The sequence below is a fragment of the Mobula hypostoma genome, chromosome 8, assembly GCF_963921235.1.
Source record: "Mobula hypostoma chromosome 8, sMobHyp1.1, whole genome shotgun sequence".
Lineage (NCBI taxonomy): Eukaryota > Metazoa > Chordata > Chondrichthyes > Myliobatiformes > Myliobatidae > Mobula > Mobula hypostoma.
The window spans coordinates 99803132-99815583 of NC_086104.1; the positions used below are offsets into that span (position 1 = coordinate 99803132).

The 12452-nt window shown below is 45.1% G+C and overlaps 1 protein-coding gene across 3 annotated transcripts in view; it reads left to right on the top strand.

Moving 5' to 3' along the window:
• Window positions 1-12452, top strand: part of LOC134350780 (NHS-like protein 1) — a 308666-nt gene that overhangs the window by 223462 nt on the left and 72752 nt on the right. The gene's annotated exons all lie outside the window — the stretch shown is intronic.

A 12452-nucleotide genomic window follows, 5' to 3' on the forward strand; every position in this document is an offset into this window, starting at 1 on the left:
TAAGAAAGTTTTATTAAAGAAACAAGCCACACAGTACTCTAATCAAAAGGATAATAAATGCAACAGTTCAGCAATGATAAACATACATGTACACAGAATTAACATAACAGGATCAATCAAGCTCTATCGTTGTCTAGGGGTAAATGTCCAGTTTCAAAATGACGCAAAGTTCAGTTCAATTTAGTTCAATTCAGTTTGCAGTAATCGCTGCCGTGGCGATGGACAGTGGGGGGGGGGGGGTGAGGAGAGAGACAGCAAACGAATGAATATTCAAGGTTTCCAGACAGACCTTCGCAGTCAGCTTTCGGGCGAGTCCTTTGTGATGTCATCTGAGGTCACCGACCGTGACCCCTCCGTTTCCAGATACGATCGTTTCCCTGCGCTGAACCTGGCACCCAGGCAAGGGTGGACACACACCAGGTTCCCGCCAATCGTGCCTTTCCACCCTGTGCGTTTATGACCCGGTACTTTCCACCGACTTGTGAGAGATGCACCGCTTCCAGGGTCTTGTTACCTCGGGTGTCGTGTGTCCTGCCTTAGCGAACCTGTCCCTTTTTATCCCCCTGCTGGGGTATCGCCTGTCCATCACTTCAAACAGTTCAGGGTTCAAAGGGGGAGCCGCTCTTGACAGCTCTCTTTCTGTTACTCTCTCTCCCGTCCCTTCACTACACATCTCCAAATGCTGCTCCATTGTTTTCCTTATCTCTCTCTCTCTTGAAGACAGGTGGCAGACCAACTGCTGATCCCACCGGTACCAGCACAGGACAGCTACATCTTAATCTATGTGTATTCTTGTCACAACTGTAAAAGCAAGGATGTGATGCTGAGGCTTTATAAGGTGTTGGTCGGACTACACGTGGAGCATTGTGAGCAGTTTTGGCTCCCTGTCTAAGAAAGGATGCACTGGCATTGGAGAGGCTCCAGAGGAGGTTTACAAGAATGATTCTGGAACTGAAAGGGTTAATGTATGAGGAGCATTTGGTGGCTCTAGGCTTGTACTCGCTGGAGCCAATATTCACTGTGGTTACAAGCAAATTATAACTTCCTAATTTCATTCAGTAGTCTTTTAGTTACTAACATTAAATTCAAATTATCAAGAAAGGTGGGATAGTTTAGGCTACTCTTTCTCCAGAAGACTCCCCAGAAACAGCCTGGTAAAGGTGATAGATAAAAAAACAGGAAACACTGGACAAACTCAGCAAGTCAAACTCGGCAACCCTCTGGTTGGGTGAGACTAGAATTAGAGGTCATAAGTTTGAGGTACATGTTGAACCTACTGAATATTGAAAGGCCTAGATAGAGTGGACGTGCAGAGAAAATTTCCAATCGTGGGATGGTCTTGGACGAGAGGGGAGATCCTCAGAATACAAGGACGTCCCTTTAGAACAGAGGTCATGAGGAATTTCTTTAGCTAGAGAGTGGTGAATCTGTGGAATTCATTGCTGCCGATGGCCATGGAGGCCAAGTGTTTAAAATAGGTTTTTTGTTAGTAAGGGTGTCAAAGGTCATGGGGAGAAGGCAGGAGAATGAGATTGAGAGGGAAAATAAATCAGCCATGATGAAGCAGACTTGATGGGTCAAATGGCCTAATTCTGCCCTTGGGTCTTCTGGTCCCTGACTAGTGGAGATCAGGCTGCCAGCTCACTCGATGTTTTCTTCTGTGGTCAGCAGGGGAGGAAAGAACCGCAGCCCATTAGCATGGGCTGTGTCTGAACACACTCCCAGCAGATGAAAAGCCATTTTTGTGATCAACTAAATCACCCATTTCCTCACCCCCATCTGTTCCTCGCTTCAGTTCTTATATGCAAGTGGTAAGGTAACTGACCTGAGTTCTCTGGTAGACCTGTCCAGTAGAGGAGAAACGCTCGCGGAACTTAGTGGGTCAGGCAGTATAGGTGGAGCAGACTTCGACAGTTGGAGATGTGGGAATGGGGGGTGGGGGATGGGGGGTAGGCACTGGCATGAGGTGAGGGGGAGGAATGGACCAAATGCCAGAAGAATGCGTGGATCCAAGTGAGGAGGGATGATAGGTACACAAAGGAGGGAGTGTGGGAATAGTGACAGAGGCTGGGAGGTGATGGGTGGATCCAGGTGAAGAGGGATGATAGCTACAGAGGTGGGGGTGTGGGAATAGTGACAGAGGCTGGGTGATGATGCCTGGGGGTGCCAAAGGTGAAATCTGAATTTGTTTAAATGATGCAGAAAGTTGCCATGCAAATTGATAGGGTTAGGAAGGTGTACGGTGTGCAGTCAGGGGATTGACTGAGTTCAAGAGCCATGAGGTAATGTTGTTGGTCTATAAACTCTGGTTAGACCACACATGGAATATTATGTTCAGATCTGATGGCCTCTTTAGAGGAAAGATGTGGTGCAGAGAAATTTACCAGGATGTTGCTGGATTAGAGAACATGTTTTATGAGGGTAGGTTAAGCGAGCTAAAGCTTTTCTCAATGAGTGGACGAGAATGTGGTCTGACTTGATAGAAACGTACAAGGTGAAAAGAGCCATAGGTCGATTGAACAGTTAGCACCTAATTTCCCAGTGGAAGTGGCTAATACAAGGGGCATAATTTTAAGGAGATTTGATGTCAGAGGCAGGTTTTTTCATACACAGAGTGGTGAGTGTGCAGAATGTGCTGCCAGGGGTGGTGGGTAAAGGCAGATACATTAGGGACATTTAAGAGACTTTTAAGTAGGGACATAGATGATAGAAAAGTGAGCACGTGGCCAAGTGGTTAAGGCATTGGACTAGTGACCTGAAGGTCGTGAGTTCGAGCCCCAGCTGAGGCAACATGTTGTGTCCTTGAGCAAGGGACTTAATCACACATTGCTCTGCGACGATATATGGGTCCTAATGCCCTTCCCTTGGACAACATTGGTGGCGTGGAGAGGGGAGACCTGCAGCATGGGCAACCGCTGGTCTTCCATACAACCTTGCCCAGGCCTGTGCCCTGGAGAGTGAAGACTTTCCAGGTGCAGATCCATGGTCTCGCAAGACTAACGGATGCCTTTATTTAGATGATAGGAGGAGGGAATATGTAGGAGGGAAGGGTTAGATCAATCTCAGAGTAGATTGAAAGGTCGGGGCATCGTGGGTCGAAGGGCTGTGCTTAGCTATACTGTTCAATGTTCATTCAGAAAACAGGGGAGATTTAACACCTTCTGAAAAACTGCACTCCCCCTCGACCACACTGCAGTGTCAGGCTGGATTTTGTGCTCAGCCACCTGTAGAAGAATCTGGAACAAGTGTCATAGAAGGAGCCGGTGATTTAAAAGGATGACTTTATTTGCAGTGAATATTTACATGGATTAGTAATTTGCTGTGGTGTGTTGGTCAGCAACACAAACAACAATCATCGGTTATATAAACAATAGAGTTAGATGTTCAAGTTCGAATATGGAAAAAATGAACACCAATACCCGTTTAATAGAAAGTAGGCAAAGAGTTTACAGTGTAGTGTAACGACGGGGGTAATAGTTAGGAAGGGGTGGGACTGATTGATCAGATTAACTATCTGGGTGAAGAAACTTTTAAGATGGTGTGAAGTTTCTCTTTTAATAGCCCTTTAACACTTTCCAGAAGGGAGCTTGTGAAAGGCAGTTTGCTGGGTGGGTCGTGTCTGTAATGATTTTCCCTGCCCACTTCTTTGTCCTGAACACATACATCTCCTGCAGTGATGGTAGACTGCAGCTGACCTGACATCTTGCTGTAGTTTTTTGTATATTGTGAGAGAATGTTGCACCAAACCGAACAGTAACGGCTGATGTGAGGATGGCAGTGTAGAATTGCACCAGTAGGTTCTGTGGAAGGTGGAATTTTGCCAATCGTCACAAGAAGTACATCCTCCGTTGAGACTTCTTGTTAATGAAGGTGCTGTGGTTCTCCCACACGAGAACCAAAATGTGTTGAGTGTCTCTGGAATTCCCTGCCCAGGAGAGAGATGGTAGTGGATCATCTGAAGTGTTTAATGTGGGCTAGTTAAGTCCTGAGTCAAAGTCAAGTTTATTGCCATCTGCACAAGTACACATGAGCACAGGTGCAATGAAAAACTTACCTGCAGCGGTGTCATAAGCACATGGCATCAGATAGACAACGTTCACAAGAAAAAACATCAATTAAGATAAATTATACAAAAACAAAGCCAAAGAAAGAACCATTTGGTCCTTAAACCAACTGGCAAAACCCTAATCACTGCAGTTTTCCAACAATCTGACCACTTTGATCACTTTGTATTCAAATCAACTTTGATTTTTTTGTTCTGTGTTCTCTCTTTGTAGAAAATGTATATAATTTATGCTTAATTAATGTTTTTCTTCTATTTCTATAATGCTGTGTGTGTGTGTGTGTGTGTGTGTGAGATATTATTTGAAGTAAGTTTTCAATTGCACGTTTGCATTAGAGTTGTACTTGTGACAATAAACTTGATTTTGAATTAGATCAAAACAGAATTGAACTCCATTGTAAAGCAAGTGGTCGTGGTTTTGTCCCACTCAGGTAGTGATTAGGATTGTGCCAGTTAGCTCAATAACCGAGTGGCTGAAGATGGCGCGACTGAGGATGAGTGACAACTTACTGGCAGTTCCCAAGGCAAGAAATGCAATGAAATGCTTTATTAATAACACTTTTTTCTGTAAAAAGTTATGGTAAATGATTATTGCAAACAATGCAGAGGCTGACTTGAGGTTCGAGGCGTGCAGGTGCAAAGCAGGTCAAGGCTTGTTTGAGGAGATGTGGTCAGAGCGAAGTTGAGACGTGGTTAAGACGGAATCAGGCTGTGTGAGGTGGAGAAAAATCGGAGTGGAGGAGTTTTGGAGCTCGTCCACCTAAAGCAAGGTCTGATCGGTCTGAGTGCCAGCCCAATTGAGAATGGTCGGGTATGTGGCGATGGTGTGCAAGCCCAAAACGGTTCGATGAGACAGGGCCAGGGTTTTAGAGTAAGGAAGGACCTGATGTTTGGACGATTTAAACACTGGGCCAGATACATTGAAAAGGCAGGGTGTCAGGACCAGGGGCAAGGGTTGTGGCTCGCTACTCAGCAAAGTTTTTTCCACTCTCCGCTGCACTGAGGCTGAGGCTGCAGGCCTCCTCCAGCAGCTTCAGGAATTGTGGCCATAGATGCTGCTTGCTTGCTTTTATTGTTTACACAATTTGTTTTTTTTTCCCCTCTCTCTGCGCATTGGGTGCCTGTTGGTCTATTTTTTAAAATGGGTTCTTTTAGGTTCCTTGCTTTGTGGCTGTCTATAAGGAGACGAATCTCAAGGTTGTATAAAGTATACATGCTTTGATAACAAATGTACTTTGAACCCTGAGGTGGTGTGGTAGCTGTGAGAAGAAGGTGGGGATACTAGATGATAGATGGTGCCTTCTTGCGGCAGCACCACCTCTAGATACTACCGATAGTGGGGGTGGGGGGGACGTGCCTGTGATGTGCAAGATGGATTCACTGCTCTCTACAATGTTCTATGTGCCCATGCTGTACCAGACTGATGATCTGACTCGGAGGAGATGCTGAGGCCTGGGTTACGTCAGGCAAGGCTGTACTGACTGGGGGAGCAGGCCTGACAGACCAGGTGGCCTACTGCTGCTCCTGTAGTCCTCTGGAATCCATAAACATCTGCTGAGTGAACAGCAGCTGGCAGAGTTTCTTCCTCAACATGTTACCAAGAAGGAATCCATTTGGGATACTTTGAATTCAAGGGCAGCTGCCTCCACACAGATTAATACTAATGCCTGACACTTTGTCTCAGGAGTAGAAAGTTCATATAGCTCTAGCCACGACAGTGACCCCTCTGGTATGTAGGCAGCACGAGGGGTATGTCAGTCAAGTTGTGGCAGCAGTAAGGGAGAAGAACTGGTTCTGTGATCACTTTTACGGTAGCATTTACACTTTACTCTGCATTGTTACTGTTTTACCTTACTCTAGCTCAATGCACCGTGTAATGATCTGATCAGTATGTACATTAGTTTCCTCCCACATTCCAAAGACGTGTGGGTTACTTGGATATTTGGTCACCTTGGTATAATTGGGTGGCACAGATTTGTTGAACCTGTTACCGTGTTGTATCTTGAATAAATATTCTTTTTAAAGTCACCCCAAACTTTTATACTTAATCTCCTTTGCAATGCAAGATGGTGCCAGAGCGTGGCGATCAATTGCAAGCTGTTTCCTGAAGATCCACGTGTTATTTTCCCGGTGGCCAACTGTTTTCATTCCAATCCCTATTCCCAGTCCAGCTGTAACTGGGTCTTGGTTACACTGGTAGCTGAGGTGTCTAAAATGGCTTGTCTGTAATAATAACTGTGATGTAAGGAGTTCCCTCTCTCCCTGCTTGTTTAGGTTATATTATTGAAAAGGGAGAAAATGAACCAATGAGTGTCCATGTTATTCTTTTTGTGGGTGATATTCTGTCTCATATGGCTAGGGGACAGTGTGGTTTGTGGGCTTTTCGGGAGGAAGGACGTGCTGGACGCACTCTAGTTGACCACCATAGTTGGTCCCAAGTGGCGAGTCGAGGGGGTTGGAGGAGATCGCATGGTGGAAAGAGGACCCCGTTCATTGAGCTCCAACGGTTGTGCACGAAGCGGTTGAACTCTGATAAGTCTGGCGCCTTTTACTTTCCCTTTTATATTGTATCTCTATTAATTACATAGTCCCAGTAAGATCTATAAAGTGTAATCTGTAAATCGTACATTGTATGCTGTCTGATATTTGATGTGTGAGTTTGTACCAGGGTGCATTACACAGTAACTACACAAACGTGAGACACGGTTTGGCAGGCGGGCGGAGTTTCCCCTAGATAAACACAAGCCGATAGCCCTGAGCCTTATACAACAAATCAGTCCATGGTCTCTCCTCTATTTTCATTCCAATCCCCATTCCCATTCCAACATCTCAATCCATGGTCTCTCCTCTATTTTCATTCCAATCCCTGTTCCTATTCCAACATCTCAGTCCATGGTCTCTTCTCTACTGCCAAGATGAGGCCACTCTCAGGATGGAGGAGCAACACCTCATATTCCGTCTGGGTACCTCCTAACCTGACGACATGAACATTGATTTCTCCAGCTTACAGTAATTTCTCCCCCTCTCTCTTCTTGGCTTTTTGATTCCCATTCTGGCTCCTTTCTTACCCTTTCTTTTCTCACCTGCCCATCACCTCCCTCTGGTGCCCCGCCTCCTTCCTTTTCTCCTATGGTCCACTCTCCTCTCCTATCAGATACATTCTTCTCCATCCATCACTTCCCAGCTTCTTCCTTCATTCGCCTCCCTCACCCACTTGGCTCCATCTATCACCTTCCAGCTTGTCCTCTTTTCCCCTCCTTCTACCCTCCCCCTGCATTCTTATTCTGGGTTCTTCCCCCTTCCTTTCCAGTCCTGAAGAAGAGTCTTGGCACGAAACACTGACTGTTCATTCATTTTCATAGATGCTGCTTGACCTGTCGAGTTCCTCCACTATTTTGTGTGTTTCTCTGGATATCCAGCATCTGCAGAATCTCTTGTGTTGATAATTTTTTTTACTTTGCTTTACCTGAACGCAGTGAGTAATGATCTGACCTGATCTGTATAAACAGAAAGCACGACTGTGTCGTGGAACACATCACAATAAAACAGACAAAACTGCTTACAAAACCCAACCATCCTGTGTCTGACACCATGAATTTGCTTCTATGTTGTTGAAAATGCAAGTTGTTGTTCTGGTGATGGGTTCACTCCAGTGCATTAATTGTGAGGGACTTCTAGAGCTTTGAAATCCAAGCGTGTGTTTTCAACATTATACCTGTTATCAGCTATTTTCCCAGGGTTGAGGAATCAAGGATTAGAGGACATTGGTTTAGGTAAGAGGGGAGAGATTTAATTGGAACCGGGGTGGGGGCATCTTTTTCAGCCAGAGGGTGGTCAGTATATGGGACAAGTTGCCAAGGGAAGTGGTTGAGGCAGGTATATTACCGACATTTAAAAGATATTTGGACAGGTACATTTGGCAGGAGAGGTTTAGATACGGTTGCCATGGATGAGTTGGGCCAAATAACCTGTTTCCTTGCTGTTTGACTCTGTGACTTGTGGCGAGATTTGAACTTGTATGCTAGGTGAATTTAGTCCACTATTTAGCTGTGCCCCTTGACGTCACCACCAGAATGGAAGGTGACTACAGGCCAAGTGTTTTTCGACACAGTTGGAAATGAACTGTGCCTGAAATGGTTTGACATGCAGTTAGTCTGCTAATGGTTCCCTCAGTGACATTTACTCATTATCGAGTTGAATTATTCAAATATTCATTAAACATTTCCTACAGCTTAACATTTCCCACTTCCCTGTTCTCATATTGACATTTCTCTATACAGCTCGTTGTTTAAAGGCAGGGGCTGATTAGAGAATCACTCTGCTTGGATTTTATCTGCTATGCAGTTCATTTGAGACAGTTTTAATTGAGGCTGGAGTGGAGTACAATAACTGTCTGCTTGTCTCTGTGACTTCCCACTGGACTGACCTTGGATCATTGCCTTCCTGACACTCAGTATCTTCAGCTGGTTGGGATTGACCAAGGCCAGTACCAACATGAGGACAGAGCAAAGTCCAAAGTATATTTATTATCAAAGGACTTATGTGAATCAGAATCAGTTTAATATCACTGGCATATGCCTTAAAAGTGTGTTGTCTTTGTAGCAGCAGTACAATGCAATAAGTAGCAACAGCATGAATTACAGTAAGTATACGTATTGTTGGCACGGGGCCAAGTGGTTAAGGCATTTGTCTAGTGACTTGAAGGTCGCTACTTCGAGCCCTGGCTGAGGCAGTGTGTGTGTCCTTGAGCAAGGCACTTAACCACACATTGACAATAGATAATAGACAATAGACAATAGGTGCAGGAGTAGGCCATTTGGCCCTTCGAGCCAGCACCGCCATTCACTGTGATCATGGCTGATCATCCACTATCAGTATCCAGTTCCTGCCTTATCCCCATAACCTTTGATTCCACTAACTTTAGAGCTCTATCCATCTCTTTTTTGAAAGTATCCAGAGACTTGGCCTCCACAGCCTTCTGGGGCAGAGCATTCCATATATCCACCACTCTCTGGGTGAAAAAGTTTTTCCTCAACTCTGTTCTAAATGGCCTTCCCCTAATTCTGAAACTGTGGCCTCTGGTCTGGACTCACCCATCAGCGGGAACATGCTTCCTGCCTGCAGCGCGTCCAATCCCTTAATAATCTTATATGTTTCAATAAGATCCCCTCTCAGCCTTCTAAATTCCAGTGTATATAAGCCCAGTCGCTCCAATCTTTCGACATATGACAGACCCGCCACCCCGGGAATTAACCTTGTGAACCTATGCTGCACTCCCTCAATAGCAAGAATGTCCTTCCTCAAATTTGGAGACCAAAACTGCACACAGTACTCCAGGTGTGGTCTCACCAGGGCCCTGTACAGCTGCAGAAGGACCTCTTTGCTCTTATACTCAATTCCCCTTGTTATGAAGGCCAGCATGCCATTAGCTTTCTTCACTGCCTGCTGTACTTGCATGCTTGCTTTCAGTGACTGATGTACAAGAACACCTAGATCTCATTGTGCTTCCCCTTTTCCTAACTTGACTCCATTTAGATAATAATCTGCCTTCCCGTTCTTACCACCAAAGTGGATAACCTCACACTTATCCACATTAAACTGCATCTGCCCACTCACCCAGCCTGTCCAAGTCACCCTGCATTCTCATAACATCCTCCTCACATTTTACACTGCCTCCCAGCTTTGTGTCATCAGCAAATTTGCTAATGTTACTTTCAATTCCCTCATCTAAATCATTAATATATATTGTAAACAGCTGCGGTCCCAGCACTGAACCCTGCGGTACCCCACTGGTCACTGCCTGCCATTCCGAAAGGGACCCGTTAGTCGCTACTCTTTGTTTTCTGTCAGCCAGCCAATTTTCAATCCATGTCAGTATTCTGCCCCCCAATACCATGTGCCCTAATTTTGCCCACTAATCTCCTATGTGGGACTTTATCAAAGGCTTTCTGAAAGTCCAGGTACACTACATCCACTGGCTCTCCCTTGTCCATTTTCATAGTTACATCCTCAAAAAATTCCAGAAGATTAGTCAAGCACGATTTCCCCTTCGTAAATCCATGCTGACTCGGACCAATCGTTACTGCTATCCAGATGTGTCGTAATTTCATCTTTTATAATTGACTCCAGCATCTTTCCCACCACCGACGTCAGGCTAACCGGTCTATAATTCCCTGTTTTCTCTCTTCCTCCCTTCTTGAAGAGAGGGACAACATTAGCCACCCTCCAATCCACAGGAACTGATCCTGAATCTATAGAACATTGGAAAATGATTACCAATGCGTCCACGATTTCTAAAGCCACCTCCTTAAGTACCCTGGGATGCAGACCATCAAGTCCCGGGGACTTATCAGCCTTCAGATCCAACAGCCTATCCAACACCATTTCCTGCCTAATATAAATTTTCTTCAATTCATCCATTACCCTAGGTCTTTTGGCCACTATTACATCTGGGAGATTGTTTGTGTCTTCCCTAGTGAAGACAGATCCAAAGAACCTGTTCAATTCATCTGCCATTTCCTTGTTCCCCATAATAAATTCATCCGCTTCTGTCTTCAAGGGCCCAATTTTGGTCTTAACTATTTTTTTCCTTTTCACATACCTAAAGAAGCTTTTACTATCCTCCTTTATATTCTTGGCTAGTTTACCTTTGTACCTCATTTTTTCTCCGTGTATTGCCCTTTTAGTTACCTTCTGTTGCTCTTTAAAAGTTTCCCAATCCTCCGGCTTCCCACTCGTCTTTGCTATGTTATACTTCTTCTCTTTTATTTTTATGCTGTCCATTACTTCCGTTGTCAGCCACGGCCTCCCCTTACTCCCCTTAAGATCTTACTTCCTCTTTGGAACGAACTGATCCTGCACCTTCCGCATTATTCCCAGGAACACTTGCCATTGCTGTTCCACTGTCATCCCTGCTAGGGTATTGTTCCATTGAACTTTGGCCAGCTCCTCCCTCATAGCACCATAGTTCCCTTTGTTCAACCGTAATACTGACACTTCCGAGTTTCCCTTCTCCCTCTCAAATTGTAGATTAAAACTTACCATATTATGGTCACTACCTCCTAATGGCTCCTTTACCTCGAGGTCCCTGATCAAATCCGGTTCATTGCACAACACTAAATCTAGAATTGTGTTCTCTCTGGTAGGCTCCAGTACAAGCTGTTCTAAGAATCCATCTCAGAGGGGCTCCACAAACTCCCTTTCTTGGGGTCCAGTACCAACCTGATTCCTCCAGTCTACCTGCATGTTGAAGTCCCCCATAACAACTGTAGCATTACCTTTGCGACATGCCAATTTTAACTCTTGATTCAACTTACACCCTACATCCAGACTACTGTTTGGGGCCTGTAGATAACTCCCATTAGGGTCTTTCTACCCTTAGAATTTCTCAGTTCTATCCATACTGACTCTACGTCTCCTGATTCTATGTCATCCCTCGCAAGGGACTGAATATCATTCCTCACCAACAGAGCCACCCCACCCCCTCTGCCCATCAGTCTGTCCTTTCGATAGGACATATATCCTTGATATTCATTTCCCAGTCCCTGTCCACTTGAAGCCATGTCTCTGTTATTCCCACAACATCAGACTTACCAATTTCCAACTGAGCCTCAAGCTCATCCACTTTATTTCTTATACTCCGTGCATCCATATACAATACTTTTAATTCATTACTTCCCTGACCTCCCATATCAATTTCTATTTCACTTGGCCATACTGTACGATCCCTTCTTGAGCTTTCTGCTCTGTTGATTCTGCTGTCATTCTTAACTTTTCTTATTCTCACTTTCCCTTTATCTCCATCCTTATATTTCCAGTTCGTCCCCTCCCCCCCGCCCCCCACTACTTAGTTTAAACACACCCGTGTTGCAGAGACAAACCTGCCTGCCAGAATGCCCGTGTCCTGCTTATTAAGGTGCAACCCATCCCTTTTGTACAATTCATCCTTACCCCGAAACATACCCCAGTGGTCCAAGAATGTAAATCCTTGCTTCCTGCACCAGTTCCTCAGCCACACATTCAGATCCATTATCTCCCTGTTCTTGCCCTCTCCAGCACAGGGAACTGGAAGCAAACCGGAGATAACCACCCTGGAAGTCCTGCTTTTCAGCCTTCTTCCGAGTTCTCTGAAGTCGCGCTGTAGAATGTCATTGCTCTGTGATGACACCGATGCCAAGCTGTATGGGCCCTAATGCCCTTCCCTTAGACAACATCAGTGGCATGGAGAGGGGAGACTTGCAGCATGGGCAACTGCTGGTCTTCCATACAACCCTGCCCAGGCCTGTGCCCCGGAAACCTTCCAAGACACAAATCCGTGGTCTCATGAGACTAACGGATGCCTATAAATAGTTAAATAAGTAGCATAAAAATTGAAATAAAAAAGTAGTGA